Source organism: Pan troglodytes, chromosome 6, assembly GCF_028858775.2.
Source record: "Pan troglodytes isolate AG18354 chromosome 6, NHGRI_mPanTro3-v2.0_pri, whole genome shotgun sequence".
Taxonomy (NCBI): Eukaryota; Metazoa; Chordata; class Mammalia; order Primates; family Hominidae; genus Pan; species Pan troglodytes.
In genome coordinates this window covers 169,143,721-169,170,705 of record NC_072404.2, presented here as the reverse complement: position 1 = coordinate 169,170,705, position 26,985 = coordinate 169,143,721, and the positions used below count along the sequence as shown (strand labels likewise).

Here is a 26,985-nt window from a genome sequence, read left to right as displayed (position 1 = left end):
TGTGGAAAGTTACCCTTTGGTAAGTTGCAAATGCTGCATGAATGATTCTGTAGTTATACTCCCCAGGGTCAGGGAGAAGACCCAGCAGTAACAATCAGATTTGAGTCCCTGCTAAGATTGCCTTTGGAGCAGTGTTCCAGGCATGGCTGCCGTCAGATGAGACAACTTACTTTTAAATGTATCTTATTTTGTAAATGTGTTTTTTAAAAATAGTCTTGGGTTGGGCACGGTGTCTCACGCCTGTAATCCCAGCACTTTGGGAGGCTGAGGCGGGTGGATCACGAGGTCAGGAGATCCAGACCATGGTGAAACCCCGTCTCTACTAAAAATACAAAAAATTAGCCAGGCGCGGTGGCGGGCGCCTGTAGTCCTAGCTACTCGGGAGGCTGAGGCAGGAGAATGGTGTGAACCCAGGAGGCGGAGCTTGCAGTGAGCTGAGATCGTACCACTGCACTCCAGCCTGGGTGATAGGGCGAGACTCCGTCTCAAAAAAAAGAAAAATAGACAGTCTCACTATGTTGCCCAGTCTTGAATTCCTGGGCTCAAGTGACCCTCCCATCTCAGCTGCCCCAAGTGCTGGGATTACAGATGTGAGCCACCATGTCTAGCCTTTTTATTTTCAAAAAATTTTGTTTTAGATTTAATGTCAAACTTAATTTTAATTGTACAGTCCAATAGCCATAGTCCACAGGGCTGCGAATGTGACTGATCACTCTGCAGCTTGTTCCAGCATAAAATTCATGCAATTCGTATTTCAGGGATGTGGCAAGTCATGCATGGGGCAGAGAGGCCAGCTGTGCCTGTTTGGGGTAAGGTAAGCCTCAGAGATGCTGGCCATGTGGGCCTGCTCTTGTGTTGCCAGGCATCCCTCTGTGGAGACGTTCTTGGGCTTTCTTCCACCGTCATTGCTACTGTCAGTCCCATTTGCTCAGGCACACTTCCGAGCCCCTTATCTTTGTGTTAATAGGAACAAAGATTTCAGCTTCTCTCTGTGAGGTAGAACCAACCTCATGTCCTTCTGTGGGTCAGGTGTGGCTTAGCCTGCTGCTACAGCAACCACAGACATCAGAGCTGGAAAGCAGCTTGTGAAATGAGGGAACAGCTGAGAACAGCTTCAGAAAGGGAACGCTGTCTTCGTTCTTGGACAGAAACAGATCACAGTCTGGCCAACATTGGGAAACAACGCCATTGGAAATAATGATTCCTTCCCATCCTCAGAAAGAGCTGTGTGTGCGTGCGTGTGTGTGTGTGTGTGTGTGTGTGTGTGTGTGTGTGTGTGTGTGTGATGCTCCTGTTTCCCCCAACTCCCCCAGCATGACCAGAAAGCCGGAGGCAACAGCAGATAGCAGTCCTGGGCTGGACTACAGAGGCTCACTTGGGTGCACAGCTCGTGTACAGCAAGCAGCTCAGCTCCAAGTTAGTGAGGGCCGTGCATGAGGGGAAGTCTTCTCCAGCGCAAGTAAAGCCCTTTTCTTGACTACATTTCCTCACCACAGATTTTAATCTATACCTAAAATGCCTCTTATCTGTACCTAAAACAAATGCAATCTATTCTTGGCAAAAGAAAAATGGTTATATTTTGATATCCCTTTTCTCTTGGAAAATATTTTCTTAAAATGTCTACAGCAATCATTGGAATTAGCTTTTTGACTTTGAGATATTAATTTAATTGCTTAAAATGACATAACTTAGTATCAAATGCCCACACCATATCCATTATGGCTAATCTGACTGCAAGGTTAGCGTTATGTTTAATTGTTCAGCAACAGAGAATACTTGTTTAAAGTAGTGAAATCCCAAAGGCAAAGAAGAAGAGGGGATACAGCTGACTGAATGTAATTACGATGGATTTAACTATGCTCCACAATCCCATCTTGAAATCCCCCAAGGAGCTGGAAGGGGTGGGAAGAGCAAAAGAGACTTTGAAAAAAGTGTTATGGTGGCTTGGGGTTTAGAAGTGAAGAAAATCGGTATAACTAGAAAATAGGGATATTTTGACTCAAATTACACAGAAAGTCTTTAACGGCAGCAAAATGAGTATATTCGGAAGGCAAACTGGGGCTGGCCTCACGAGCTAGGGGCCTCCTTCTTGGCATACAAATCCTTTTTAATGTCTGCAAACTGTTTAGACAGGTTTGAAATGCTATCGTTCTGCACCAAATGTATTTCAACCCCATTTCCAGGTGCAAATTCAAGCAGAGACTGAAGCATGCAGCAAAGGAAGGTGACAAGACAGAGAAGCCTCTGAAAATTCAGGTTTCGAATTGTGATGCTCGATGGACACTCCTGAAAGCTACACCCATGTTCATCTTGGAAGCAAAATCCTGTGGACATGTTTAGCTGATCTACCAAGAGGGCAGGCTCCTGGTCTCTCCTTGTTGTGTAAGGAAAAACAACCACCAAATTGTTCCTAGCAAATGACAAGCCCTCATAAGATGACAGCACATCCAGGTTTCCCTGTCTCGACGTGAATGTTTTCATCTGTCTCGATATGAATGTTAATAGCACCACTCTTCCCTCTCTCATGACCCCATTTGGATAAAAAATTATATGGTCACCCTACTTAAAGGTCGATTTCCCCTTATGTCAACTCATGATAGCCCTATTTCACAATCACACATTTAACCAACCAGCCAACCAAAATGCTAAGTTCTATTCACATATATGATTATAAGTGGACCATTTCTAGAGTTTTCCTACCTCTCCCAGAAATGAATATTGAAGATGTTTGAAATTTCACCTTCAAGTCCAAAGATCCCTACACCATGAATAGCCCTTTCTCTAATATCTTTCTGATTCAGTATCCCAAGGAGGTACCACTTCTTACAGTGAGCACGTAATGGATGGAATCAAGAATTGAAGAGCCTGAATTCTACCCAGTTAAGAACTGCAATTTGGTTCTTCCAGATGACAATTTTCACTGAATTCCTGGAGCAATCACAGAACTAAGAGGACCCTAATAATCAGGTACCACAAAGCTGGCAAACACTTGTGTCAAAGTGGAAATGGACTGTGTCAGGAGGCAACCGATGGCTCTGCTAGGGAGGCCAGAAGATGATCTGTTTGTGGCCCATTAACTCTAGGTTCTTCTGAACACAATAGAGTCTCTGCTTTAATCTGTGCAATGTGAACCCATTATCTTCACCCTCGCCTCTAGCCACAGGGGTCATCCGTAAGCCCAAGGAGCCATCACACCGAATGTGCACCAGCAGAAGAAAGCCAGTAACAGTGTGAATTCATTTTTGTGCACTGATAAAATAACCAAAGCCTGTGCCCTACCGATGGGGTGTTAGAACGATGACTTCCTTGTAAGAGGCCATGGCACGTGGATTGACTGCCAGGCCTGGAAGCGTTTGATGCGTTCACACTCAGATGCATTGCTCTTTAGTGGTCATGTTAGGATCCTTACACATCATTTCATTATGTTTCTTAGCTTTGCTCTTCTCTAATGCGACTACTTTTTATTTAATAAAAGTAAAAGGAACATAATTTAATATATACATGTTTGTTTTACACTAGGATTTTCAGAAATGTAGGCGGTATATAAACAGAAGCAGGTAGGAGTCTGAAAGGACTTCGAAGAATGAGTTTTCACGTCTTAGTTTGCATCCTGCTGTGTTCCTGGCTTCTCTTTGCAGAAAGGTTTCTGAGTCCACACAGCGGAGTGTCATGTCTCCCTCATCTCCCATTTACCCTTTCGTGTGCCCTGATCTGGTTTCTACAGGCACTGCTCCTAGTGACATTTTAGTAAACGGTTCCTAGTGATGTCTCCAAAGACCTCCACGCTGCACACCAATGGGCTGCGCCCTGACTGCATCTCAGCTGTTGGAACGTCATCTTTTCTTCTGGCTGTCCTCCAACTCACCACACACACACACCTCAGCCCCCTCTGTTGGGATCTCTAAGGGCCCTCTCCTCTCTTTTCCTGCTTTTTCTTCCTAGGTGTGGTCATTCATTTCCAGGTTCGGAACATAATCTGTGTGCTAACTACTCCCACATTTTATTTCGAGTCCAGGCCATTTCTCTGAGTGTCATTTCCTCAGAGCTGACGTTGCCACTTGGGCATCTCACGGATCTCCCAGCTTCACAGGCCCTGCACACTTACCCCCATCCTCCCGCCCTTCCCTGAGTCTTCTCAGTGACAGAAAATGGCGTCCATATTCAACCAATTGCTCAAAAAGCACAAAGCATAGATGCCATCATACTTCTTTCTTCCACTCTGTTTGCAAGTCAAATCCATCAGGAAATTCTATATATTGTATTGTTTGGGATATTTTTGAAACCATTTACTGCTTTCTATCTGCACTGTTTAAAACACATCAATGTCTTCCATGGCATTTAGGAGAAAACACTAACTCCCTGTCCACGTTCCCATCTGCCTGCTCCCACAGTGCCGGTGCAGGCTGCTTCCTGTCCCTCTCTGCATCAGTCCCTGGCCCTCTTACATGTCCCATGACAAGCTGCACCCCTGCCCCTCTCCAGCCTCTGGAGATGCAGTGTCCCTCTCATGCTCTCACCCTCCTCCCCTGCTCCCACTCTCCACCCATTTGGCTTCTCATCCCTTACACTCTGCTTCAGCCAAGGGATTCTTCCTTAACTACCAGCTCTGTCAAAGATCATTTTCTCCCAGCTCATCACTGCACAGCCAGCACCCTGCATATTTCTTCATGATGACAGCAAAGACTTGAAATGGTGGGAGAGACAAATAAACAAGAACTAAGCAAGTGGAGGAGTGGAACTTCATTCCCAGGTAAGCCCTGTGAGCAGACAGCACATCTGTCCCCAGGTAATCATAGTGAGTGGGTGGCACATCTATCCCAGGTAAGCCCCGTGCGTGGGCGGCATGTCTGTCCCCATGTAATCATAGTGAGTGGGCAGCATGTCTGTCCCAGGTAATCATAGTGAGTGGGTGGCACGTCTGTCCCAGGTAAGCCCCGTGCATGGGCAGCATGTCTGTCCCATGTAATCATAGTGAGCGGGCGGCACATCTGTCCCAGGTAATCATAGTGAGTGTCCCCAGGTAAGCCCCACGAGCGGGCAGCACAACTGTCCCCAGGTAAGCCCCGTGAGCGAGCGGCACATTTGTCCCAGGTAAGCCCTGTGAGCAGGTGGCACATCTGTCTCCTGCACCTGGTGCTAGCCTACTAATAAGCACAGAGGCCCCACCCGGGGGTGAAGGAGCACACGGGTCACTCTCCAGTCTAACCCTGATGTTTGCAGCCCTGGCGCTGGCACCAACAGCCCTCAAGGAAGAATAGAATTAGATCTGGGAGAAGCAAGCTATCAGGAAGTAAATGATCATGTATCCAGGTTTATGAAATACCACTTATTATTACTAGAAATGAGCTATACCCCTAACAATTTTAAGAGCAAATACCTTCATGTAAATGTGGATCAAATGCTTCAGAAAGAGCTTTCAGAGTGAGCTTTAATTGAATTTAAACTAAATATAACAACTTTACAAGACTGCTTCAAAGAAATCCCTGAAATTCATTTTGAAAGCAGAAGTCATTCCGGATCTTGGGAGGACAGAAGTACAAGGCGCAGGCAGTTATTTACTGATGTAATTAATTGATATTGGTCAAACACAAAAGTCTTTGAGGATCGTTGAAGGCAATTCGGTCTGCGGGAGTTCATATTCTTTATTATGGTTTGTTTCCCTGGAGACCTCATTTTCCCGTTATAAATAACCCCAATGTGTCTTGCCAGTCCAGGTGTCCGACCCTTTGATACAATTCTGATTTTTCGGACAGAAAAACAGTGCCTGAGGATCTGTCCCTGGCTGCTGTTGGCTGCTTGTTGAAGACCCACTCCACGGCTGCTGGTATGAGGAAGTAAGGCGGGCCTGATGGTCAGAGGGAGGAGGAGGATGGGCAGAGGGAGGAGAGTCTGACGCCAGAGGGAAGAGGGTGATGGTCAAAGGGAGCACAGTGATGATCAGAGGGAGGAGGATGATGGCCAGAGGGGGAAGGGTCTGATAATTCGAGGGAGGGGTCTCGAGGCTCCATGTGAAGTAGGTCTGATGACCAGCACTCAAAGTTCATAAGTCAGTCTAATAACCTAAAGAACTATGGACAGTAGTAAGAATACAGCTACATACAAGAGGGCTATTACATACTGGACATTATAATCTGTGCTTCAAGATACTGTTGCCAATTATTACAGCAAATTGCTCAAGTGAGTATTATTATGACTTCTATTACCCACATGAAGAAACACAAGCTCACAGAGACTAGGAAACAGGCTCAAAGTCACTCAGCTAGTAAGTGATAGGGAATTTAACCCCCATCTCTTTCTAGTAACTTAGGTTTATTTTATATAATAGATGGGAGGTATGTTTGTTAAAATAAGTCATTTCAAGATCATATCACAGGTTTGTAGGCCACTTCTTCTTTCCTTGACTATATTTGGTTCTCTTTCCAGTGTGATTTTTAACTGGATCCTCAGTACCCGAAATTCTTTACATTTCCACATCACCACTGCCGCCCCTCCACACCATGCCACCTCTGATCAGTACACGAAATGCAAATGCACAAGGGATGATGTGGTGATCCGTCTGTGATGGGAACAATCATTCCTCACCCTTATTTTATACCTCTGGGCTCCCATAAGGTAATTACTGTCAAACCAACTTTCACATAGGTCTGGAGAGAAATGAGTCCATTGTTTCTAAAGCTGTGTCCTTCCTTAGCTTTACATGCAAATTTCTCAATTGTACTAAATGTAAAATAAGATAATATTTTAGTTGAAGAGAATAGTCTCATGTGTTTATTTTCAGTAATTACTATAATTGTGAGAAATGTAGTCAGTCCGTTGAAAGGTCCCTAGGATGATGTGACACTTTAAATAGATAGCTAAAATAATATATATTATAGTTGAGCTTGGAATCTACAATATGGCTTTAGAAAAAGAAAACAATGAATTTTTGTTTGTTATTGTTGACGTGACACTGGCATGCTCTGGCGGGAACACCTACATTAGAAGCGAGGTATATTAGGGATTATTAGACTCCGCCAAGCCCAGCAGAATACACATGTTCCCCCAATGCACCTGAAACATTCTCTAAAATAGACTGTATGTGAGGTCACAAAACAAGTCTTCATAATTTTTAAAAGGTTGAAATCAACTCACACAAAGTGTCTTTTCTGATCACAACAGAATGAATTTAGAAATCAATAACAGATGGAAAACTGGAAAATACACAAGAATATTTGGAAATTAAACACCCTGATAAATTACCAAAGTATTAAGGAGGAAACCACAAGGGAAACACAAAAATACTTTGAGCTGAGTAAAAACAAAAATACCACACAACATAGCAGAACTTAGGGAATGCAATAAAAAGAGTAATTGGAAGGAAAATTATAGCCATAAACATTTATATTAAGAAAGAAGAAAGATCTCGAATCCACAAACTACACTCTGCCTTACGAAACTAGCAAAAGAAGAGCAAGCTAAACCCAAAGCAAGCAGAAGGAAGGAAACAATAAATAATAGAGCAGAACTAAATAACATAGAGAACAGAAAAACAGTGGAGAATATTACCGGATTAGTCCGTTCTCATGCTGCTATGAAGAAATACCTGAGACTGGTTAATTTATAAAGAAAACGGGTTTAACAGACTCACAGTTCCACATGGCTGGGAGGGACTCAGGAAACTTACAGTTATGGAGGAAGGCGCCCCTTCACAGAGCAGCAGGAGAGGGAATGAGAGTCGAGCAAAGGGGAAAGCCCCTTAGAAAACCATCAGATCTCCTGAGAACTCATTGTCACAAGAACAGCATGGGGGAAACCAGCCCCAGGATTCAATTGTCTCCACCTGGTCCTGCCCTTGACCTGTGGGGATTATTACAATTCAAAGTGAGATCTGGGTGGGGAAACAGCCAAACCATTTCATTCACCAAAACCAAAAGTTGATTCTTTGACAAGATGGAAATCAAACAGAGTTGAAAACCCTTTCGTTGGACTAGACTTCATCAACTGTTCTGGGTGCATTTTTAATTTCACAAGAATTTCCTTCAACTTTGCATGAAACCAGAGTTCCTCATGTGTACTGTTTCTAATCAAGTGTATTTTCATGTTTAGAAAGCTATTTTCTAAGGAGCAATTTCCATAGTTCTTATAAATCATGAAACTTGTATAGATGACCATTTTCTACTACTTTAATCAACTCTTTAATTTTTGGTTCAAGGGCACTATCATTAAGGAAGACCCCTTTGAAAATGAACATAGATGGCCGGGCGCGGTGGCTCAAGCCTGTAATCCCAGCACTTTGGGAGGCTGAGGCGGGCGGATCACGAGGTCAGGAGATCAAGACCATCCTGGCTAACATGGTGAAACCCCGTCTCTACTAAAAATACAAAAAATTAGCTGGGCATGGTGGCAGACACCTGTATTCCCAGCTACTCAGGAGGCTGAAGCGGGAGAATGGCGTGAACCCATGATGGGGAGCTTGCAGTGAGCTGAGATCGCACCACGGCACTCCAGCCTGGGTGACAGAGCGAGACTCTGTCTCAGAAAAAAAAAAAAAAGAGAGAGAGAAAATGATGCAGGAAGAATGACGAATATAGAAATCATAACACAGTCAAGTATAGTGAGTGATAAAAATAAAAAAAAATTATAAAGTGTAAAAAACACATCACCTCCCACCTGGAGACCACAGGTAATGTGTCAGTCAGAGTTCAAACTTGAGAGTGAAACTCTCAATATTTGGAATATTATACAGTAACAACCTTTTACAGGAATGGTGTGAGGTGCTATGGAAGTAAAGGTCTGTCGAGTGGGGTGCAGCATCGCATGGTGGCCCTGGACTCACTGCAAGTCAGCAGGGCTGGAAATCGGGAAATAAAGACAGGGGTAAGGAAGAGTGAAGACAAACTTGCACCCTGTGTCAGCTCCACTGTGTCTCTCACCACTTCTGACCAATTGTAACTGGGCAGTTTAACTGCAAAATGAATTTTAAACTTTTTACTTATTTCTCGTGCGTTTCAAGATATAACCTTGAAGCAAACTGCAGAAGCCTTTCCCTCTTTGTCTTAAAATGAACTCCACATCCCTCCCTTTCTCACCATCTATACTCCCTTCACATTCATCTACCTGTATGCTAGCATCTAATTATGTCCCTTTTTAGAAGCTCCTGGGGGTAATCTTGAGACAGATGAACCAAGTCTGGAGACCCACCTGCAAAGTTCCAGAGATGACTTCAAGGTGGCGAGTCAACAGCCTCACCATTGTTGAGATGACACCAGCCCGAGATCCAGGTAAACTGGGACCCAAGATAGCCACCAGAACAAGGTACACAGACGTTGTACTCAGCACAATTCTTGCAAGCTTTTCACATCAAGTTCTCCTTTTTTAAACCCCTGTCTTCCTCTCTGCCAAACTGAAGTGGTTGCTTTGGATGGGAACCCGGCCACTTGTTCTTTATTAGTTTTAGTGAATAAAGTCACTTTCTTTCTACCAGAACTCATTCTTGTTAACTGGATTCTGCAGGCGGTGAGCATCCGGACCTGTGTTCAGTTACACGATGAAAACCTCCAGAGCATAACGGCCCCTCCTTCATTCACCTCCCAGGTCTCATGGCTTCACTGTGGCCAGCTCTAGCTCGGAACCATATGTATATAGGGAAAGAGATTCTGAGAAACTCCCACATCACAAGTTGATTATAGCCCAATCCATCACAGCTACATTTCCTAATATTTCTGAGTTTGCATCTCATCTGGTAAAGAGTATGGTGACATGACTGCATCATAGCCTGGTTGTATCACCTGAGATGATGTAAAACTGTAAAATGCCAGGTGGTATATGTATTATTATTCCAACCAGTCGGTCAGCTTTTATTTTAGAGAAGCAGAATCAGAGGTAATAGGGAAGAAGAAACAGTGTATGTATCAATGGATGTGTTCTAAGATAAGATGACGACCTGACACAGACAGCCAGTTCTAGTTGGCAGGGGTAGGGGGTGGCATGAATACTTGCAGTTTGATGTTGTGAGATTTGTCTGGAAAGCACGGGTTGCCTGTGTGGAAGAGTTTTGCCTTCTTTCCACTTCTGCCATAGCCCTTCAGATGTGCTTCTCCTATATCCCATATGTGATGTACACATGTTTAGTTGGTTTGTATGAGCAGTGGCAGCGGAGGCCAGGTCTTGGCTTCCTGGCTGCCACCGGCCCTGGTTACCATGGACATAAGTATTTCCCTTTCATTCAGGGCAGGGGTTCATGGCCCCTCCTGCAAACAACACTGTGCGTCCACGTGACTATTAAACTGTCAAATTCACAAGACCCACTCCAAAATAAACCCTTATGGTCTCCACAAGCCTATTTCTCCTCACTACTATCTGGGAAGCACAGACTTTAGGAAGGGCTTCATGTTTTATAAAAATGCCAGTGATTATCTGGAAAAAATGACACCCAATTTTCCACCACATCCTAAGACCTACGGGTGTCTACCTAAAAGCTAATATGTTGTCATGTTCCTGCCATCTCAGATATGAAGCTGAAGATATTTCATATGTATGTCCCAGAAATGAATGAAGAAGAAATATACAGTTGCTTGACTACATGACATGCAGCTCCCTGTTGCTTATTCTGAATGTGCCCTGCCTCTAGGAGGAGCTGTACATCTGCGGTGCTGGTAACACTAGACCCACTAGCCTTATCATCATGCACAGCTTTTGTGTCTTCTTCCTCCCTCAGCTTCCACACAACAGCCCTGATGTTTACCAGCAGGCGTCTCTTGTTTAGTCTCATTGTCTTTGGCAAGTTCAATCTCAACCAGATTGTTGTTCTTCTCAAGAGGACTGATCCCAGCAGGCTCCAGCCCTAAAGCGGACTGTTCGGGAGATCTGTGTTAACCTTGTGTTTCAGTCCTCAGTCTCATGGTACTGGGTCCTACCGTGAGCGGAAAATCCCTCTCTACATCAGAACAGCCTTCTGGCCATGCTACAGTCCTCGCTCAGAAACACGGTATGTGTCTCTGCTACCCGTCTGCTCACCTGCATCTCCTACATCCTATCCAGCATTCTCCCGTCCACACCACTGGGCACATCAGATTTAGCAAATGATCAGTTAATTTACACTCATTAAGCAGCAGTCTCTACGATGAATCTCTTCTAAGCTCAGGACATTTGACACACACTTTGCAAAAATCATTATGTTTCATTGTGGCGAGCTGGCAGGTTCCCAGTTATGCTGAACAATGAAAAAAGGATAAAGCTCTGCAAAAGATAGAGTGGGGAGAGAAAGAAATCTGCATCGCATTGTCAGGACTAAACATTCTTTAAAGAAACCTACAGTGAGGTAAGAATGGCATCTGTGCTACTCTAGTCCAAAACGTGGATTCCCTTCCCCCTAAAAGACAGAAAAAGACACCAAGGTACTGAGCACATCAATATAAAATAGGAGAAGAACAAGACAGGACTGCAGTAACTTGGTCTTTAAAAGAATCTCTGATTAAAAAGATATAAAATCATATTTGCTCAGACTTTGAAGGTAAAGGCAGAGTGTCTTGTACCTTGATCTTTCCACTCAATTATTTTGAGTTACTAATTTGTAACCATCCTTTAAAACTTGTATTTAAAATTTAACTAATAAAATTTAAAAATTTAAATGATACAATAACAGAGTGTCTTAATCAGATCTAGTAAATGAAATGCTTGGGAAATATGTGCACTAGATCAAGTTTCTGATAGTCTAAGCAAGAAATTCTTTTAATTTGTATTTTTAGTTGAGAATATATTCATTCCCAGGGGTTTCAACCTGTTCCCATAGAAAGTAAAGACTGGAGAAGAGAGGACTTTTGGATGCTGGAGGATCTTGGGGAGTCCTAGGGTCAGCATTTTGGGGGTGCCCCTCCCGTGACCAGAAATGGAGAAGAATAATTAAGAATGGGGAGTGAATTTGCCCTGGGACCAAGCTGAGCTTAGAATTTGGTTTTCTTTTAAAAAATTTGTATTACCCTATGTTTTAGAATTGTTCTCTAAATTCACCTTCTGATAAAAGAGACAGGTCTTGACTAATTGAGGTATCTGATTAAACAAACATTTGGCTCGATTAAAAACTAAGCAAAGAAGAATTCAAGAAAGATCAGAAATGACATAAGGAGAAACAACTACTCTATAAAGGTAGATTGGTCAAATATTCAAAAGAGGGTTGAGATGAAGGGATATTTATATCTCGAACACACACTGAGAAAATAATTTTTGAACATTTATTAAAGACCAAATACTTTAGGCTTTGTTTTATTGGGGAAAGTAAACTGTTTGCTTGTTCAATGACTTTCTGGGAGAATTAGAAAATTTAATCACAAATGAATTGCTGCAAATCAAATGTAGTAAAAGCCATTGTGCAGTAATCAAGGCCAGAACATAAATGGTTCCTTTCCTTGAGCAAGGGGTGTATTCAAAAGAGGGACCCTGATTCCTAAAGATCAATGAAAAATAAAGAGTTTGAAGCTAGTGTTTTATTCTTTTGCAAAACAAGCTAAATTATATAAAAAGGTTTTATTCAAGACAGTAAATGTCCATTCATTCATTCAACCACTCTTTATGAAATTTTTCCTTGGATGAGAAAATTTAAATAAAGCAGAAAACATAGTCCTAGACTTAATTTTATGATCTATTCAAGTAACTAACCAAAGTGTGTATGTCTTACCTAACAGGCACACCATATATAAATATGGATAAGCAGTGAGTGTGTAAAGACCTTGTGACTATTGAATGTTTTGTAAAAGGTAAGAATTTAACCATTTGCCACAGAAACACATATTTGATTTTACATTTGACTTTATAACTAAGCTGTTCATAACAGGAATGAGATCCTTTTCTTCTGTTCAGAACTTGAACTCTCAAATGAGGTTACCTTATGCATTGATCGTTTGTCTATGATTGGCAAGAGTTTTACCAGACAGCAAGCAAGAAAGTAAACTAGTCAGCTCTGCAGGTGTAATTACTTGGATGGTTGTGTATTCACAATAACTTCTGTAAGTTTGTACTGTCCCCACCTTACAATTGAAAGTGCTGAGACTCAAAGTCAACCAACCAAATGTGAAGAATCCAAACCCTATAGGCTGTATAACACTCTAAGAGCAGAGCTCTTCCCACTACAATGGACACACCGCAACAAGTACAAGTGTCATCGGTAGCAATGGCAGGATTTACAGTCCGTGTGAACTTTTTCAATCCCAAGACCTCAGGAGTAGACCCCACCCATGGACAATCAAGATGCAGCAGCAGGTGAGCCAATCTGCACTGGGCTTTTTGCATCAGGGCCCTATAACACTATCACCTCAGACCAAATCTCTGATTAGAGCCATGAGAATGAAGATCTGGAAACTCACGAAGGTCATTAATGGCTTCCTAGTCTGATGATTCTGTTCAACTGAAGCCAGGAGGAGTCCTTTGACAAAATTCATCGTTGTTTGGCTTTGAGGTTCATAATGGCTATAAGTAGGACCCTATAATTAGGACTTAGACTGGTCAATGCCTTGAGTGGTGCCTAAGTGGCCTCTGTTTACCATGAGCTGATGAGTGGCAGAAGGGGGGACAGCACCTCCCATATATAGTGGTTGCCTTTGAGGGCACAAAGGCATTTGTCTTTCATACCATCTGATGACCGCAGCACTGTTCCAAGGGCAGCCAGGAACCTGCCCTCAGTGGGCCATATTACAGGGGCAGCCCGAGAGAGCTGGTCCTTGAGTTTCTTCTGCGCTCTATGAAGTACCCTCACCTGGAGAAGAAAACAAGATGTGAACCCAGGTTTACACCTCATAACTCTTGCCGTCAGCATGCCCATGAGGCAGCAGCACAGAGCCTCGGCCGATGAATAGTTTCTTACCTCTCCTTCCTCCACTCCTGCTTCATGCCTGTATTTGAAGGCAAGGATGTTTTAGAATGAGACCCATGGCTACAGCCAGCATGTAGCACAGATGTGAATGCTCAGATGTTGCTGAAATCAGGTGTAAATCAGGGCGGACATTCTGGCAGCAAAAAAGACTGCAGAAGCCTCCTGGGTGCAGGTTGGAACACTTCCAAAAGTGGAACTCTATGATCGGTTGACTGAGGTGGAAGATTAATTATAACATCAGTATGGAGAGTGCAGCTCCCAGTGCTCTATACCTGCTGATGGGCGCCTGGGAGTTGAGCAATGGAGTTGGATGTGCCTTAGCTCTGACTCTCACTGGTTAAAGGCATGAGACAATGCAGTTAAGGCCCTCCTGCTTAAGATGAGAAAACTCACGAATTGTTTAAGTTCACTGGGAAACAACTTCTGTTCTTTGGTCCTGTTCTTTATCCTCCTTCCTCTACCTCAATAATTAAATAAAGGTTAGTTTTTATTATTGTGTCAAGCTCAGGACTTGGAAAGATTGCTTTACAGGATCTCATTTAGCCTTCATATTATCCCTGTGGTATAGACACTGCTATTCCCCTTTTGCAGATAACAAAACCAAGAATCAGAAAGCTTAAGCAGCTTCCTCAAGGAAACTCAGCCAGTGCGTGACAGGGCCATGATTCTGCCATGGATAACTGAGAATTTTCCATTGAACTGGAAATTGTCTGATGTTTGCTGAGTGCCTGGTGGTGTGTCCAGGGCTGTGCTAAATGAAGCTCAGTGTAGGAGCATCTTGTTACTGGCCAGAGGGGAGAAATGATCTAAGCTCATTTTCTAGAAGCTCAACTCTTGCAAAATATTCTGTGAAGATAAGAAAGTTTGGGTTGTCTACACATAAGATCATGTCATCCACAAACAGAGATAATTTTATCTTTTTCTCATTTAGATGCCTTTAGTTTCTTTCTCTTGCCTAATTGCCCTGGCAAGGACTTCCACTACTATGCTGAATAGAAGCAGTGAGTGTGGGCGTCCTTGTCTTGTTCCTGATCTTAAAGGAAAAGCGTTTAACTTTTCACCATTATAGTTAGTGCCAATAATACACGATGGGAAAATAACAGTCTCTTCCAAAAATGGTGCTGGGAAAACTGGATATCCATACAAGAGAACTGAACTCTTATCTTATGCTGTACATAAAAAACAACTCAAAATGTATTAAAGACTTAAACATAACACCTGACATTATAAAACTCCCAAAAGAAAGCATGGGGGAAATGCTTCATGACATTGGCCCAGGCAATGACTTCTTGGATATGACACCAAAAGCACAAGAAACAAAAGCAAAAATCTTGAAAAGGCATTTCTTCAAAGAAAACATGCAAATGGCCAACAGGCACATAAAAAGATGTTCAACATCATTAACCATCAGGGAAATGAAATCAAAACCACAAAAAGGTATCACCTCACACCTATGAGGGTTGCTATTATATATCTATATGTATGTAAGTGTGTGTGTTGTGTGTATGTGTGTGTGTGTGTATATATATATATGTGTGTAGGAAAACAAATGTTGACAAGGATGTGTAGAAATCAGAATCCTTGTACATTGTTGGGGGGAATGCAAAATGGTGTAGCCACTTTGGAATAGAGTATGAGGCTTCCTGAAAACGCTAAAAATAGAACCACCATATAATCCAACAATCTCATTTCCAGGTACGTATCCAAAATAATTAAAATCAGGACCTCAAAGAACTATCTGCACTTCCATGTTCATTGCAGCATTATTCACAATAGCCCAAATGTGGAAACCATCTAAATGCTCATTGACAGATGAATGGATAAAGAAAATGTGGCACATATATACCATCAAATATTATTTAGCCTTAATACAGCAGAAAATCCTGCCATATGCAAAAACATGACTGAACCTACAGGATGTTATGGTAAGTGAAATGAACCAACCACAGAAGGATAAACCCTACATGGTTCCACTTCCTAAAGCAGGCAGACTTGTACAGAGAGTAGAGAGGTGCTTGCCAGGGGCTTGGGAGAAGGGGAAATGGGAGGCGTTCCATGGGTACAAAGTTTCAGTTGTGCAAAATGAAATAAGTTCTAGATATTTGCTGCATCCTACTGTGCTTTCAGTTAACAAGACTTAAACATTTATGGAGAGGGTAGATCTCATGTTAAGTGTTCTTATCACAAAAAAAAGAAAGAAAGAAAAGAAAGTTTGTAGTTATGTTTAGTTATGTTTTTTTCCCTGTTTTATTTAGTACCTACTGAGGGATTCCTTTTTTTTTTTTCTTTTTTTGAGATGGAGTCTCACTCTGTTGCCCAGGCAGGAGTGCAGCAGCATAATCTCAGCTCACTGCAACCTCTGCCTCCTGGATTCAAGCAAGTCTCCTGCCTCAGCCTCCTGAGGAGCTGGGGTTACAGGCATGCGCCACCACGCCTGGCTAATATTTGTATTTTTAGTACAGACGGGGTTTCACCATGTTGGCCAGGCTGGTCTCGAACTTCTGGCCTCAAATGATCCACCCGCCTCAGCCTCCCAAAATACTGGGATTAAAGGTGTGAGCCACCATGCCTGGCCACCTTTTATCTATTGTTGATGCATTCCTTGCTACTAAACAGCATCCTAGATTTCCTTATTCCTCCACTGTTGATAATGTAATAGTTGATCTAAATACAGTAGATATCTGATCTCTCTTTCACAGAAAGTCACTGGGGTGTGTGACGGGAAGTGTAAAGTAAGTATCGGTGATGGTTTCACCATAACAGGTGATATGATATCCACTGTCCACGTCATCCAAAACCTAAGTTTGTTTGGCTTCAGAGTTGCAGGACATTCCAATTATTCCACCTTTCTCAGCTTCCTACCCTTCGTGATCCACTCCAGCCAACATGCAAGGAGAATCTGGGGGAGTAAAGGAGGGCAAATTGGAAAATGTGGCTTCTGTTACCCAGTCTCCACCCGTTTTGGCCTTAATAAAATTTTGATCAAAATTTAAAAATTAGGAATATGTGTGTTTCACCATTTATCTGTGAAGGAAAGAATCCTGCCTTATGCCTAAAAATATTTTAATAATGTGGTAACATTACCCCTAATAATAGAACCTGCCTACGCACCAACACAATTCCAATCTAAGAGTTAGTCATATCCTCCCATCAAGACACTGTGTGCAGATTTGCTTCAGCCATATTCAGATGGGATTTCAGGTTCCAGTCTGAAGACAAAGAGATTATAGATCAGAAGAGACATCTAATTTCAACTAAATCATGCTTGCAAACAAAGCAACACACACACACACACACACACACACACACACACACACGAAACCCTGCCTGTTTTCATTTTTATTATCCCATCTGGCACTACCCAGATAAGAAAATAACTAAAATACATATTTTCCATTAGCCATTGGCATAAATCATGATTTACTCTCACAGGTATCTCAACAGTACCCACACACCGGTGATAAGACTGATAATGTTGATTGACTGTTTACTATCTGCCAGGCACTTCTAGAAGAGCTTGACTTGGGTTTTCTCATTTGTTTCTCAAAACATTCTTATGAGACAGACACCATTATTATCCCCACGTTACAGATGAGGATACCAAGGCACCACAGAGCTAAGTGGTCGAGCCGGGAGTGGGCACCACCCAATCCAGCTTGTGCTACTGAAGACCTGCTCTCAGATCACTGGAATCCTGGCAGTTTGATGGGAGAGACCTACTTCAAAAAAGGCACAGTGCCATCAATGACGGAGCTGACAATAATCACAAATAACAACTGAATGTGTCTGTCCTTTCAATCAAGCACAGCCCATGGTACTTGTCAAAGCCCTTCTTTCTGTACCCATTTGAAAGGATGCATTTTTAGGCTTGAGCTCGAAGCCCCCATTCAGAATGAACAGAACCTCCCTATGTCCCACAGACATAGCAGATACATTCAGGCCTTTCTCTTTGGTTTGTCCTACCTCACATGCACCCTCCTCTCCATCCCCCATCCTTTCCTAACTATCCTTTATCCTAAAACTGCTCATTCTAAGCCTTCAGCCCACATTAACCTCTTGCTTTCTCTTGTATTTTCTCTTCTATCCAGACACTGATCCCCAGACCCTGGAAGGTTTTCTGACTTTGAATAAAATAACAACTTCTAGATCTTGTCCTGGGCCATGGTCTGTCTGCTCTGTTACCTCCAGATGATGGAGAACTCCCGACCCATTTCCTCTTGGTGGGATGAGGTTTGCAAACTTCCTAGGAAATCACTACACATCAGTTGGAGCTGGCTGTTCCTGTGGAAAACCCACTCAACATTGCCAAAGCCTCCATCCCCTTTCTCGCTCATCCCATAAAGAATGGAAGTTTGTGGTCTCCCTTCTGCTCTATTGTTTGTACCTTATGATAAGGGGTCTGATGTGTCTGTGTGTTTCTCTCTGATTTCTGTCCTTCTTGTCTATTTTAAAACTCTGGCTGTTATTGTGTATTCACCGCGAGGTAAGTACCAGATTCCAGGGGAAATCAAGATTCTTCCCTGACTACCCAAGCAGAGTGATGCTTCTTTTTGATTCAGTCATAGTGTTTTCTGTTTCATGTAACACAACTCCTTAGTAAAGGGTAAGCACCATGTTTCCTACCTAGTACAAGACTGATCAGAGGGTAGGCACTAATAGCACAAACACAATTTTTAGTTGGATGGAATTGAACAAACTCATTGCATTGAATGTTTCTGCATTTAACATCATTTGGAGAACACCAGGATGCAAATCTGGTCCATTTTCTCGCACAAAACTCCCCACCCATTGGTAGCCTGAAAGCCACAGTTGACAAATGTTAGGAAGCACCAGCAAAAACCAGTTTCCACCCCTCTTACCTTGACTTGTGTGACTGCCCACACTTCTATCCAGAGCCAAATGAAAGCTTCCAGTCAATGAAAAAATCTAGTAACCAATATTTAGGTAAGGTACTAAGAGCTATTTTGCATTCTGTTGCTCCCCCACCCTGCACCCCAATTAGGGTTCCCTGCATGGGCCCCGCAGGTATCTGAGGCTACTGCCTTGAAGCCCCCACCCCACCCACTAAAGACACTGAGTACTGGAGGGTCCCCTCTCCTTGTTCTACCATCATAACATGCCCACACAGGGGCCTGCTTCTTCAGGGGTTTAGTGCCCTCCACTGGGGGACAAAGGGTAATCAATGGACTATTATGCAACTCACAAAATTCTTACTGTCTTTCCCCTTCTCAGGGAGAATTATGTCCTACCAGGGGAAAAAAAAAAGGCACACATCATCAATAAAATCTTTGTGAGCAGCTTTTTAAAAAACTATTATTATTTTTAAAGATTAGAAAATTAACAGCGGCCAGGCGCGGTGGCTCACGCCTGTAATCCCAGCATTTTGGGAGGCTGAAGCCGGTGGATCACTTGAGGCCAGGAGTTCCAGACCAGCCTGGCCAACATGGTGAAACCCTATCTCTACTACAAATACAAAAATTAGCTGGGCATGGTGGTGGGTGCCCCATAATCCCAGCTACTCAGGAGGCTGAGACAGGAAAATCACTTGAACCTGGGAGGCAGAGGTTGCAATGAACTGAGATCGTGCCACAGCAGTCCAGCCTGGGCGACAGAGCAAGACTGTCTCAAAAAAGAAAAAAGAAAAAAAGAAAAGAAAAGTAACAGCATACTAGAGTATAATTTTCATATGCTCCTCATTAAAATTTTGAAAATTGTTAGTTTTCATATTTACTCCATATCTATTTTAAAAATTATTTCAATTGCATACAGGTACCAAAACATCATGCCTCGAAATCATTCAGGATGCATCTTTTTAAAAAATCTCAGTGAGCAACGCTAAAGAAGAGAGACCACAAGCTCTAGACGTTTTCCTGTATAATTAAGAAGAGTCTGTTCAACAAACCCCCATGACATAAGCTTCTATATGTAACAAACCTGCATATGTGCCACTGAACCTAAAATAAAAGCTTTTTTAAAAAGGAAAAAGAACATTTTCACACTTAAAAAATGAATACAATTTTCTAATCTCATGTAATAACTTCCCCAATTACTCTAAAATGACTGGTACAGCTGGTTTGTATAGGTAAGGATTTAGCCAAGGCCCAGGAATTGCCCTTGGTTGGTGGTAACGTATATTTCAACTTAGAACGTGTCTGCCCCAGTGGCTCCCCAGCCCACCACACATTGCTGGCTTGCTGGAAGGAATGGGCGAGTTGTTGCCTCCACGTTTCCACCTTCTGGATTTGTCTGGCTGTTTCCTCCTGGTGTGCATTAGCTGGACGCTCTGCAGCCTGTATTAGTTACGCACTGAAAGTTAGACCTAAGAGCTTGATTAAGTTCAGCTCACACATTTCTGGCATTACCTCACAGGTGATGCTGGGCACCGCATGGGGCATGGAAGGATATCTGCTTGTCCCAGTGTTAGGGATGCAGGAATTGATAAGGCGGAGAGCATCGGTGTTCTCCAGGATAAAGTCACATTTCTCCCCTTGCAACCAGCAGATGATCCCTGGAGTGATACTTTAGCACCTTGTAAATTCCCTGAGATGACTGTGTATCCATTCATGACATTTGCCTACACCAATTGGTTTACTAAAGATTTCTGCATTTTACAAGCAAGGAAAGAAGGCTCAGAGATGACCGTTGGGCCACTTAGCAAATTGGTGGCTGAGAGGCTGGCCTGCCAGAGGTGGGATACTTGCTCACCTCTTGCCCAGTCCCTAACCCACAGAAGTCTCATGATGAGAGAACCCTCAGCACCCTGAGAGAGTTAACGCATCATCCTTTGGCCCCATGAATCTGCCCAGAAGCCAGCTGAGAAAAGAAGGTAGAGAACAGGGCTGAGGGACAAGGTGCCCCTTTATATATTTGGGTGAACACATTTTTAAATTTTCCTTTCATTGTCCAGTCCCCATGAATTATTTATTTGTTATTCAATTCAACTGAATGAGATTTCAAAGCAACGAAAATTGAAGTTCAAATGAAACCAAATTACCACTCTGAGCTCCAGGTGGCCCTGACAGCCCAGTTTTGTGAAGGGCCCCTGAGGCTGTTCACTGAGTCTGAGATGTCACCAGGCATGGAGGGTCTCTGATCAGCATCCAGAGCTCCAGAGTAGGGAGCAACCCCTCACCAGCACTTCTGGGCCCCAGGCAAGGCAGAGACCAAAAGAACCCTGGTAAGGTTCCCCAACCTCCATGTTCATTTAAAAAAAATGTTTTAAAACTGACAAATAATAATTGCATATATTCATGGGGTCCATTATGATGTTTTGATATACATATACACATATGGAATGCTTATATCAAGCTAGTTAACATATATATCACCTCACAGACTTATGTTTGTGGGTGTGTGGTACAAATATTTAAAATCTACTCTCAGCAATTTCTGAAACATACTTTACATTATTAAATATAGTCACCATGTTGTGCAATTGATCTCAAAAACTTATGCCTCCTGTCCAATGAAATTTTATATCCTTGTACCAACATCTCCCCAACCCACCCCCAACCATCCCTGAGCTAGTCTCTGCCTCTGTAAGTTTGACTTTTTAAGATTCTACACAAGTGACATCATGCGGTATTTGTCTTTCTGTGCCTGGCTTATTTCATTTAACACAATGTCCTCCAGGTTCATTCATGTTGTCACAATTGACAGACTCTCCTGCTTTTTTAAGGCTGCATAGTATTCCATTGTGTACATACACCACACGTTTCTTATCCATTCATCTGTGGATGAGCACAGGGAATGTTTCCATATCCTGGCCATCCAGAACAGTGCTGCAGTGAGCATGGGAGTGCAGATGTCTCTTTGACAAGCTGATTTCAGTTCCTTTGGTTCTAAACCCAGAAGTGGGATTGCTGGATCATCCAGTAATTCTATTTTGGATTTTTTTTTAAGGAACCTCCACACTATTTTCCATATGGCTGTAAAGCTCACATTCCCTCTAACACTGTGTGAGGGTTCCCTTCTCTCCACATCCTCGCCAACACTTGTTATGGTCCACATTCACTTTTCAAGGTGAAATCCATTCTCTGCACTCCCCTGCTTGAAAGCACTCGGCGTCAGTGCGTTGCTCCTTCCCTCACTTCCGGAGGCCCCTGATCTGAACCTTCATCCATCCCTCCCCACACGGGTCTCAATTTTTCCTCCAGCCTTTCGGCCTCTTTTCTCTCCAGGGACTTTGCACCTGCTCTCACCTGTGCCTGGGTTGTCAGTGAGCTCCACTGCACCCTTCATTCCCAGCCCAGCTGCTGCCTTCTCAGGAGAGACACCTTCCCAGACCTCCTTCACCCAGGTGCACCCCCACCCATCAGCCCCTTTCCCATTTCCTACAAAGTCAGGAGCATTCACATATCACCTGTTGCTCCTCTACCCACTGCCTCTTACCTCCACAAGAACACAGCAGCAGCATGAGTGGCCACTGAATCTCCAGCACGCAGCCCAGTGCAGGGACAGAGCAGTGGGTCCTGTGTTTGCTCAGCCTTTTCACCAGAATGTCAATCACATCTGCTCTGCTCACCCCACCACACTCCATGTCTACCATCACATTCTATAAACACGCACCAAGGATATAACGCCTGGCCTAGCGGTTGGAGATGCAGAGACCAGACCTACCCTTTCTGTTCCTCCTCTTAAGAAACTGAGCCCCTCATGGAGAAGTGAGGCAGACACACGAACATAAGTTTTGCAACAGAAGCACTTTTCACCAGGTAATGCTATGGGAGCAAAGAAGGAAGTAACGGAGCCTGGGGGAACTCAAGATGTTTTCTGAATGAACTTTTATCTCTGAGTAAGAAACAAGGGCGCATAGGCAGAGTCTGCCACCCCTTTCTCTCCTCTCCATGGGGGCTGTGGAGATGGAGTGGGCAGGCACATAATCTGTGGGAGCACAGTGTATTCAGGGGAGTTATACAGTTCCATAGGTCACAGCTGGGCCCAGGGTACACATGAGGGACAGGCCAAAAGTGAGACCGGAAAGCGAGTCGGGGCCATGCCCTGAAGAGCCTGCAATGTGGACTTATCCTGATGCATCAGTCTGTTCTCATGCTGCTAATAAAGACATACCCAAGACTGGGTAACTTATAAAGGAAAGAGGTTTAATGGACTCACAGTTCCACATGGCTGGGGAGGCCTCACAATCACGGCAGAAGGCAAAGGAGAAGTAAAGGCACGTCTTACACGGCAGCAGACAAAGACAGCAAGTGCAGGGGAACTCCCCTTTATAAACCATCAGCTCTTGTAAGCCCTATTCATTCTCAAGAGAACAGCACAGGAAAGACCCACCCCCATGAATCGATTACCTCCCACTGTGTCCCTCCCAGGACACTTGGGAATTATGGGAGCTACAATTCAGATGAGATTTGGGTGGGCACACAGCTAAACCATATCACCTGACTACTGACCTTTTTTAAAACTGTGAGTTCAAAGGACCTCAAACAGGGCTGTGGTGGGTGCCTGCTGGTGGGTGATGAGGAAAGGCTGGTCGTTATTTGCAGCCAAGGCTCTGGTCACACAGAATCAGACACAGGCTCAGCAGTGAGCAGCCTCGGCAGGCCTGGAATCCCAGGCTAGTTGTGCCTGTGATTGGTTCTGTTATCAGCACACTTTTCATTTTGGATTCTTTTGGCCATACCTCTCCTCATTAATGATGTCATCAAAGAAGGAACACAGCATCACCTCAGGCCCAGTCTCTCCCACTTGCCTTCTTTGACACAAATACCTCTGACATCTTAGATTATGTGTCAGAGGGACAAACGGTGGAGTCAAATTCGATCTTACGTTTTTTTGGTTTTGTTTTTTAGACAGAGTCTCACTCTATCACCCGGGCTGGAGTGCAGTGGTGCGATCATGGCTCAGTGCAGCCTTGACCTCCTGAGCTTAAGCATCCTCCCGCCTCAGCCTCTGGAGTAGCTGGGACCGCAGGCGTGTGCCACCAGTCCCAGCCTCAAACCTAATCTTACACTGAGTGTTTGTTATGTAAGCACACACACAGAGGTGTGCCACCAGTCCCAGCCTCAAACCTGATCTTACACTGTTTGTTATGTAAGCACACACACAGAGGTGTGCCACCAGTCCCAGCCTCAAACCTGATCTTACACTGAGTGTTTGTTATGTAAGCACACACACAGTGGTGTGCCACCACTCCCAGCCTCAAACCTGATCTTACACTGAGTGTTTGTTATGTAAGCACACACACAGAGGTGTGCCACCACTCCCAGCCTCAAACCTGATCTTACACTGAGTGTTTGTTATGTAAGCACACACACAGAGGAGTGCCACCACTCCCAGCCTCAAACCTGATCTTACACTGAGTGTTTGTTATGTAAGCACACACACAGAGGTGTGCCACCACTCCCAGCCTCAAACCTGATCTTACACTGAGTGTTTGTTATGTAAGCACACACACAGAGGTGTGCCACCACTCCCAGCCTCAAACCTGATCTTACACTGAGTGTTTGTTATGTAAGCACACACACAGAGGTGTGCCACCAGTCCCAGCCTCAAACCTGATCTTACATTGAGTGTTTGTTATGTAAGCACACACACAGAGGTGTGCCAGCACTCCCAGCCTCAAACCTGATCTTACATTGAGTGTTTGTTATGCTCAGGTTAAGAGGGGCAGTGTGTACAGGCAGATGCCTGCACAGCACAGGTCCAGAGCCGAAGGGTCCCTGAGAAAATACCATGTGTCCCATGTCCATGCCACCAAACAAATACACGGTAGCAGACTGTTTTGATATGTCATGGGATCTTTGAAATACGAATGTCATGCCTTGTTAATCATGAAAACACCTTCTCTCATCTTACTAAAGCACGTTCCACCATGGGCACTGGCCCGACTTTGACAGAGTGTTGAAGGAAGAGCCCATTAGTCCTCCCCAGCCATATATCATACATGTCCAATTTTCTAGCCACTGACAAATGATCTTCATAAAACATGACTAAGTTGTCCAGGAAGCAAAATTTCTCCAGGTCTAGCCAAGAACAATATGAGAAATGCACAACCCCTTCCCGTCCGGGGCAGCTGCATTTCCAAGTGGTTATCCATCAGCTACAGGTGACGCATCTCCACGTGGAGGAGACCGCGATTCCAGAAAGGCAAGGCCACGTGGGTTCTGTGAGGCCACGTAGAAGTGAACGTGGCAAAGAAGGGACAAAGAAGGGTGGGCAACCGTATTGGTCAGGAATCTCCAGAGGGACAGATCTGTGGGATGTATGTGTATATGAAACGGAGCTTATTAGGGAGAATTGTCTCACATGCTCACGAGGTGAAGTCCCACCATAGGCCATCTGCAAGCTCGGGAAGAGAGAAGCCGGTAGTGGCTCAGTCCAAGTCCAAAAGCCTCAAAACCAGGGAAGCCGACAATGCAGCCTTCAGACTGTGGCCAAAGGCTGGAGAGCCCCCGGCAAACCACTGGCATAAGTGCCAGAGTCCAAAGGCGGAGGAACCGGGAGTCTGATGTCCAAGGGCAGGAGAAGCTGAAAGAAGCATCCAGCACAGGATAAAGCAAGAAGCCAGAAGAACCAGCGAGTAAGCTTATCTTACCTTCTTCTGCCTGCTTTGTTCTGCCTGCACTGGCAGCCGATGGGATGGTGCCCACCCACACTGAGGATGGGTCTTCCTCTCCCAGTCCACTGACTCAAACGTCAGTCTCCTCTGGCAGCACCCTCACAGACACACCCAGAAATCACACTTTACCAGCTATCTAGGCATCCTTCCATCCAATCAAGTTGACAACTAACATTCACCATCACGGCAACAGAAGAAAAATTGGAGAGGGGGGAGCTGGCCGGTGGTGCCCTGCAAGGCCAAGCAGGGGTGCACTTGTATAATTTGCACACTTGTAATTTGACACTTATAATTTCCCCTCCTAGACTCAATGAGGTCCTCGCTTAGAGGATCACCAACATCTAAATTCACTGCAGGATTTTCTCCCACAAGGAAAACCCAGATGTTTTAGGAGAACCTAATGCCATCAGTATGGCCGATGGAATGGAGTTGCTTCCTGCAATGAGCAGATGGTTTTAGGAACAGGACAGAAGGAAGAGGCTTGCTGAGTTGACTGCACTTCTGTCGGAATCAGCTTTCTCAGGAGATGCTCCCCTTGAGCTAAGCAGGGCAACCTTCCCCTTTGCAATCCCCACCCACAGACCCCATTGGAGCAATAAGTATTGTGATCAGGGTACTCATTGGGGACAGTAATTAAATGTCTGTTTGGAGAACACAGGCTCCACAAGGCTAGCCAGGCCAATCCTCTGACCCCACGGGGCTGGCCTCTGTGATTCAGAATGGGGGTATTACCCCAGGCCCTCAGAGGACACCCTGTTCACTGCTCTCAAAATCTGATCGCATGTTGACGGGAACATGACACTGATTAGTATTCCATAAAATCCTGTGGATGGCTTAAAGTGGCCTGATTTTAGAGAACTATAGTGCGCATGATGCACATTAAGAGAGGAACAGCAATGATTAAAGCATCAGGAAAAAGGAGCTGGAAGCAAAGCTAAGGGAGCTGGGGTTGTCTGACATGAAATAGAGAAAGAGGAGGTTTTAGAGTTGTCCATTGTTATCCTCTTGTGATTTTTTTGATCAATATGAAAGTGCACAGATATGAGACTTATCCTAAGGATGACACTAAAAAGTATGAAATGTTTTTCACACTCAAGCTGAGGAGACAACTTGAGAACAAGGAAAAACGCACATGGAAGAATGAAGTGGCCATCGAAGGGGCCAGTCTGTGGCTGAATGAGGGGTCCCCACAGAAACTAAAGAGGGGCTTGGCCGGGCACGGTGGCTCATGCCTGTAATCCCAGCACTTTGGGAGGCTGAGGCGGGCGGATCACCTGAGGTCAGGAGTTTGAGACCAGCCTGGCCAACATGGTGAAACCCCATCTCTACAAAAATACAAAAATTAGCTGGGCGTATTGGTGTGTGCCTGTAATCCCAGCTACTCAGGAGGCTGAGGCAGGAGAATGGCTTGAACCCGGGAGGCAGAGGTTGCAGTGAGCCGAGACTGTGCCATTGCACTCCAGCCTGGGCAACAAGAGTGGAACTCCGTCTCAAAAGAAAAAAAAAAATGGAAGCTAAGGAGGGGCTTTATGGAGACAGTACAATGTGTAAAGGCCCATCACCCATA

General features: G+C 44.2%; 1 protein-coding gene and 1 long non-coding RNA gene across 5 annotated transcripts in view; both read right to left on the bottom strand.

Moving 5' to 3' along the window:
• Window positions 1–26,985, bottom strand: part of DPP6 (dipeptidyl peptidase like 6) — a 1,137,219-nt gene that overhangs the window by 759,956 nt on the left and 350,278 nt on the right. The gene's annotated exons all lie outside the window — the stretch shown is intronic.
• On the bottom strand, window positions 503–26,857 carry LOC129135578 (uncharacterized). The gene is made up of 2 exons (XR_008536549.2): window positions 23,481–26,857; window positions 503–13,726 (listed from the first exon to the last, which is right to left on the bottom strand). It is a non-coding gene; the product is annotated as an uncharacterized LOC129135578 (long non-coding RNA).